Source organism: Aegilops tauschii, chromosome 7 (genome assembly GCF_002575655.3).
Source record: "Aegilops tauschii subsp. strangulata cultivar AL8/78 chromosome 7, Aet v6.0, whole genome shotgun sequence".
NCBI classification, from domain to species: domain Eukaryota; kingdom Viridiplantae; phylum Streptophyta; class Magnoliopsida; order Poales; family Poaceae; genus Aegilops; species Aegilops tauschii.
The window spans coordinates 87,709,091-87,716,722 of record NC_053041.3 but is presented as its reverse complement, the minus strand read 5'-3'; positions in this window follow the sequence as shown (position 1 = coordinate 87,716,722).

Genomic DNA, 7,632 nt, shown 5'->3' with positions numbered 1-7,632 from the left:
GGAAGGAGCTACCCGAAGGTGGTGCCTCTGTCACTCAGGGTTCGGGGATCAATAATAACGGCCCCGAACTGTCCGGTTTACAGCCGGAGACAATGCTGGAGGCGGGTAAGCGGATTCCTTCAAACGAACGTCGTGCTTCGGCAGCGGTGTCCGAAGAGCCAGGAGTGCCGGAGACGCTGACGGACATGCTGCAACGAGCGTCCGTTTCAGAGGAGCACCGTGCCTTAATGGTTACGGTGGTCGAAAAAGTTGTATCCGCGAAGAGCGGGTTGAACGAGGTCTTTACGAGCCTTCTGAGAGGTTTTGATGCTTGTGATGTAATGTTGCCAATTGAATAATATTGACAGAATGCACCTGTTGTGTATGCAGTAGCCCCTGAGACTCGGATCGCCTTCCAAAGGAAGTGATCGGAGGATCGAAAAGATATTTTCCGGTACTAACCTTAGTTTAATTTGGAATGCAGGCTGTCTTCCCTCCTGCCACTGCCCGAAATTCGGAGGTAACCAAACTGCAGCGAAAGCTGGATATTGCGGAGGATGACATTGCTTTGATCAACAGGCGTCTTGACGACCCACAAGGTATATATTTCGAGCATTCCTTACACCAATATGCTTGTAATGTAAGCCTGCCTCTGAAGAGAGGTTGATATGAAATGTGCATCAATGTAGATGGTGCTGCCGCCGTGGAAGCCCTTCGGGCGGAGCTAGCCCGGGCCAAGGAGCGGGCCCGGTTTAGTAATGCGGCTACCGAAAAGGCATCGGCTGAATTGAAGGCCGAACAAGCCACGCGGGGCTCGGACAAGGAGGCAATGTCCACCATGGCGCGTGAGTTAGAGAATGCGGCTGGCCGCTGTAAACTTCTTGAGAAGGAAAATGAAGCCAAAACGGTTGAACTTGACAAGGCCTTACGAGAGGCGAGAGAAGCGCGGTCTGAATCCAGAGCAGCCCGTGAGGAGATCCGGCAAGCTGGGGAGATTGTGGCTGGCAAGCCCTTTTTGCTACAGGCTAAGTTCGACGATCCGAACTATGCTCAACTTAACCAAGTATGGAGTTCTCCGGACAATTTTTTAGACTTGCCGAAGAGTTCTTCCGATGCGGCGCGGTTTTATCAGGCGCAAGAGGGGTATGCAACGGAGAAGCTTTTCTGGTCGCAATTTGGCGCGTCGAAGCGCCCTCTGTTGTTGAATGAACAGATGTCCTAGTGGGCCGAGCTGCATAGGATATCCGGCGCTGCCATGAAGAACGTCATGGTCCGTTTGTGGCTAACTGAACCTGTTCCGAGTAGTTACTTTGGCCTGGTGTAGCGGCTTGCTGACACGGTGCCGCGTATCGACGCTGTGAAGCAGGCGGCGTGCATTGAAGGTGCACGGATGGCCTTCGCCCGAGTCAAGACATTCTGGGGGAAGATGAAGGCCATCGATGTTGCGACGAAGAGTCCACCCAAAGGCAAGGACCGTCCGGAACCGGAGCATTATTTTGGAGACGTCCTAGAGGCCGCCCGCTTGATAGAGGGTCAATGCTCGAAAGACATAATATTCGAGTGATGTGTATAAGGGTTGTAACAGACAACTTTATAGTTAATCTATTTTTTCTCGAAGGCTTGTATTCCTCCTGTGCGGCCGTTTTAATGTAATTTGATAGTTTTCCAGACGTCGGCTTCAGCCCCCTCGTAGGAAATACGGGGGTGTTCGGAAAAGCATTGAATCACTCTTTATCCAACGTCTTGGTCCATAAAGGAGGTGATAATGCGGCGAACCAGGCAATCGGACTATAGGGCGTTAACACTTTCACTTAGCCATAGGAGTTTTATGGTGGGGCTACGACATAGCCCCTGGTATGTATGCGGTGTATCGTAATATTGTTCCTTACATGTTTTGATCTGAAAAAGATCCTTCCTGTAACACGGAGAATCGCTAAAGATTCGAATAAGTCGTCAAGTGGTTGACCGGCTCTCGCCGCATCATGACTGTCAGTTTTCGGCTTTCTCTACTGAGGTGCTCGTCCAGTCAAAGCCAGGGCACAATCGCAGTAGTTCTCCCTTTACTACCCTAGCCGATAGAGCGGAACGTAGGGTAGCAAGCACAGGAGCCGGGGAACCCAACTATTGACCAAAGACAATGATTCGGAGCTGATGCATATAAGGCCAAACTTGCGACGCCGAAGTACGTTGTAGAGTTGTTCGGACTTTTATTGGCGACTCATTTGTTCCCATACCGGGCCTCTGGCATGTTATGCTGAGACGCTTCTTGTGACACAGCCGTTGCGGCCGTACTCATTGTAGCAAGAGTATTTCAAGATTAGCTCAGATAAAGTTTACTGGGAGTGGAGCAATATGCAATGATAAATTCATATATAAAAAGAAAAACCACAACCCGGCTATTTGACATGCTCGGGGTCGGGAACGGAGGAAAAAGGGCATAGTACAGGCTCAAAATAAAGAGTGTGGTCTACAAAAAGCTATTTTGGACCTCCTGTCGCACGTCTGCGCCGCCCGTCCTCTGGGAGGGGAATCCTTAACGGAAGTAGCCCCTTAGGTGAGTGTACGGATCCGAACTTCGATAGAGTCCGTTGTAGGTGACGTCCTGTTGGTCACATGTTTATAATAAAGAAAAGTGAAGAAAACGGATAAAAACGTTACGGGAATTCTTGCAGGGGTGCCCGTATTGTGCTGCCGCCGATGCCCATGGTATCTTGAACGCGTAGTGATGTACGCGTGGTGTAAATCTTGCCAGCATAGTGGGTGGGTGGCGGAAGCCGAACTGCTATTTCCGCTCCGGTAGTGGTCGAACGTCGGAGGGAAACTGTTTCTGGCCCCTGGTGTTCGGCTAGCGAGCCGCTCTGTCGTCTTTATCGCTTGGTGGCCTCCTCCCCTTGTATTCGGCGTTAAGTTTGCCTGCCTGCTTAAAGACCCAACAGTTTCTGTTGGTGTGATTGGCTGGCTTATCAGGGTGACCGTGAATCTGACAAGGTCGGTCCAGTATCCTGTCGAGGGCGGATGGTCCATCTTGGCTGGCTTTAAATGGCTTCTTCCGTTGACCGGGCTTCGGATTGTGAAATCCGGCGTTGACCGTTGTGTCGCGTAATCCTTCATTATTGTTGCGACTGTTGTGTTCGGTTAGTCGTGGCTTGTCGTTGCCATCTCGGATTTTGGAAGTGCCCGGTTCGCTGGCGTTGTTGCTTTTACGAGCGAGCCAGTTGTCTTCTCCCTCACAAAAGCGAGTCATTAGAGCAGTAAGGGCGGTCATGGATTTAGGTCCTTCTTAGCCGAGGTGACGTGCTAGCCATTCATCCCGGACGCTATGTTTGAAGGCCACGAGGGCTTCCGCATCCGGACAGGCGATAATTTGGTTCTTTTTGACTAAGAACCTGGTCCAGAGCTCCCTGGCTGACTCGCCGGGCTGTTGGACAATATGACTTAAGTCATCGGCATCTGGCGGCCGGACATATATTCCTTGGAAGTTGTCACGAAAGGCGTTTTCCAAATCTTCCCAGCTGCCAATAGAATTTTCTGAAAAACTGTTTAGCCAGTACTGTGCGGACCCCTTAAGCTTGAGAGGCAGGTATTTAATGGCATGAAGGTCGTCTCCGCGAGCCAGGTGGATATGGAGGAGATAGTCCTCAATCCATACTGCGGGATCTGTTGTTCCATCGTATGATTCGACGTTGATGGGTTTGAACCCGTCTGGAAATTCGTGCTCCATTACCTCGTTGGTGAAGCAAAGCGGGTGCGTGGCTCCTCTATGTTGGGCCACACTGTGAAGCACCTCCTTTGGATGCCGTTGGCGGCTTCAGGCGTGGTTGGCTTGGTTGAGTCCGGCTGATTGACCATCGTAACCGGTTGGGGCATATCCCCGCGATCTGTACGTCGATCTTGTCTGTCCTGCTCCGCCCACTAAACTTTGGCGGATGTCGCCATTGTTTTCCCGAACCGTCTTGTTCTTGTTCTTATGGCCAGATTGTTTCGTATGGTATTCTGCTTGGGCTGCTGCTTTATCCGGACCGAACTGTGGTCGACCTGCCGCATTATTCGATGGTGGAACGGGCTCCAGCGTCTTGCCATCATGTGGAGGGAGCCACCTGCGCTTGGGGTGGCTTTTGTCCGGGCCACTAGGTCCGTATTCTATGGCGGCTAGGACCTCGGTCCATTTATCATTGAGCAGATCTTGGCTTGCTTGAAGCTGCAGCTGCTTTATTCTTAGATTCCTTGTTGTGGCTATTAGTCGGCGTTTAAAGCGCTCCTGCTCGAGAGGTTCCTCCGGCACGATGAATTCTTCGTTATCAAGGCTCTCCTCTTCCTCGGAGAGGGGAAGATAATTGCTATCCTCCGAGTCTCCGTACGTGACCTGTTCATCGGGGCTATCTTGCCCGCTTTCCTGGTCCTCCTGTTCGGATCCTGCCTCAACAGGGTCTTTGTTGTCCGGAGTAGTATCACCTCCGTTGCTAGTATTGTTTTCTCTTGGGCGACGTGACCTGGAGCGGCGCCGGGGGCGCCGGTGTTCGGATTGTGTACCAGGAGGTTTATCCTCAACTGGATCCTCCTTGTCATCGTCGATATCGTTGTTGGGTGTGTCTACCATACACACGTCATACCAGGAAGTGGTCGTCCTGCGTCTAGCGGATAGTGAGCTCTGGCCTTGCCCCTCATCGTCGTCCATACCGTCGATGTCTTCGGGGCGGAGGTCAAGCATGTTGGTTGGGTCTTCGACAGTGGCTATGAAGTGGGTGGCGGGTGGGAAGCAAAATTCTCTGTCATCCGCCGTAAGGTCGAACCGGGCATAGTTCGGCGACGAGCCATCTGCCAGGGATAGGTTTTTTAGTGAGCTTAGTAGATCTCCCATAGGCGAGTGCTAAAAGACATCTGCGGCGCTGAACTTGAATATCGATAAACGATCGAGTTCGGTATCCGCGAGCTCGCAGGGTTCGGAACTCGATATCGGAGACGAGTCCGGGGTTCCGTTGATGCAGGTACCGTACGAAGTGGGATCTGCGCGGCTCCAACACCGCAGACTCGGTGGCCCCCGTGATGGGGTTGAGTCTCCCATCTTCGGACGTCTTGATCTGCTCCGGATCTAAGGCCGGAGTTGTTACAGGAGCTATCTCCTGGATACGGCCTGATGACAAGTTTAAGCCATGTTCAACGGGGCGAAGGGGAGCGGTTGCCGCGGTCTCAAATCCATCGAAGTTCAAGTCCCCACGGATGTCCACGACGTAGTTCAAACTTCCGAATCTGACCTGATCGCCAGGGGCGTAGCTATCGATCTGCTCCAGATGGCCGAGCGAGTTGGCCCGCAATACGAAGCCGCCGAACACAAAGATTTGTCCGGGGAGAAAGGTTTCTCCCTGAAAAACGCCACCACCGACGATTGAAGGGGCCATCGAGCCTTATGTCGACGGCAAAGTGGAACTCTCAATGAAAGCACCAATGTCGGTGTCAAAACCGGCGGATCTCGGGTAGGGGGTCCCGAACTGTGCGTCTAGGATCGATGGTAACAGGAGACGGGGGACACAATGTTTACCCAGGTTTGGGCCCTCTCTATGAAGGTAATAACCTATTTCCTGCTTGATTGATCTTGATGAATATGAGTGTTACAAGAGTTGATCTACCATGAGATCGTAATGGCTAAACCCTAGAAGTCTAGCCTATGAGTATATGGCCATGAATCTGTCCTATCCGGACTATGCTCTCCGGTTTATATAGACACCGGAGAGATCTATGGTTACATGAGGTCGGTTACATAGGAGGAAACCTTCATAATAGGTCGCCTAGCTTGCCTTCCACGCCAAGTAGAGTCCAGTCCAGACACGGACATAGTCTTCGGTCTTCATGTCTTCACGGCCCATCAGTCCGGCCCATGGATAACAGGCCGGATGCCCGAGGACCCCTTAGTCCAGGACTCCCTCAGTCACAGTTCGGTGGCCCATCATGGTGCCTCCCACTGCTCCCGGACCTCAATATGACTATCATGTCGAGCAGAGGCCACAAGTTCAGAAGCCAAAGCCCAGGCTACCAAGGCTTCTAGGTGCTGCAACCTCCCCAGGATCGTTCAGTGTGAACAGCTTCAGAGCCCACAACACCTTCTTTGATAGCGCCAAGAATCCTTACTCGAATCCAAAGATCTCTTCTGATCGCTTCTGGAGCTATCAGCAGTGCAGCTACTACTCTTGCATCCTATACAATCAAGAGCGAATCTTTCAACACATGTGTCTTGATTGTGAAGCTATTGATGGGCTGCCCTGTCTGGAAGAAGCTCTTGACTGCTTTAGGGAGGTTGGTCTTCTACAGTTCGTCACTGACAAAGAACACTGGAATGAAGAGCTCCTGCTGCAGTTCTACGCCACACTTCACATTCGTGGCTACAATAGGGATCCGAAGACATGGGTCCTTGAGTGGATGTCAGGAGATGTGCACCATGAAGCCAAAGCTCAAGACATTATTGAGCTTACTTCCCTACCCACTCCAGGTGAACTTTATGAGCCTGATTGCCGGCTACACCAAAATGAACTGCAGAGTATCTTTCAGCGGCATGAACCAAATATGAGTCAGATGCTCAGCATGATGAAGCCATTGCCTCAAGATGCTGATTATCCCAAGGAATTCTTCGTCAAGGACCTTGAGTACCTGCCCTGCACAGTCTATCATATTCTGAGGCGTACTCTATAGCCAATCAAGGGATATTCTGCTGAAGCCAAACTTGAAGGAGCCATGAAGACTTTGGTATTCTATATTGTCAATGGCATCAGATTCAATTCTCAGGATTTCTTCATCAGACAACTTGCTGCATCTGGAATTGATCTGTTTGGCTTGAAGTTTTATGCTCCATGGGTAATGCGCCTAATCAAGCTTCACTCCTCTGTCGACTATAAGCCCTCAGCGCGCAACCATCTTGTCTTTTTGTCTGAGGTTGATATGTCCGTCGAAGCCATCTACCCTGAGCCTGCCAAGGAGCCACTTTATCTTCATAATGCTGATCACCAAAGCTTCTCGCAACCGATGGAGGGTGTTCTTGCTGCAACTCGAGAATATCCTCTGGCTGGAAATATACGTGCACGTCATCATGCAAACACTGAAGCCACTGAAAGCATCATTGCTCAAAGGCCTCGGAAGCAATCTCGTGTACTCAATGACCGAGAGATTCTTGTGGCCTTACATCAGAAACAGGATAGGCACCATGACTGGCTAAAGCGTCAGATGCAGAGCATCTTGGTGGATGTCAATCGCATTCGCAATCTTGCCACCAAGAACTCATTCGTAGCTCATGAAGCCTGTCGGCGGTCTTGGAAGAGTCTCACACTGCTATGCTCTGAAGACGATCTTCGCGAAGACGGCTTCACATAGGGCTTCAAATTTGATTCCAAGCCTCCCCAGAATGCAAGCTGGCATCGGAATCCTTCCATTGAAGACTCTGAGTATTCATCTTCGGCTACAACCGTTGTTGCGAGAGTCGTCGATGAAGAAGACGATGCCACTTCACCAACCATGGCTTCACCGCGTCTCGACACTGCACCAGGCCCCTCTGCACCACCGAACTCCAATGTCGACCCTACACCTGCATCTACTCCTGATGGGAACAAGTAGATACTCTATGTCTTCAAACCTTTTTGGTCATTACTGACAAAAGGGGGAGAAGCATAT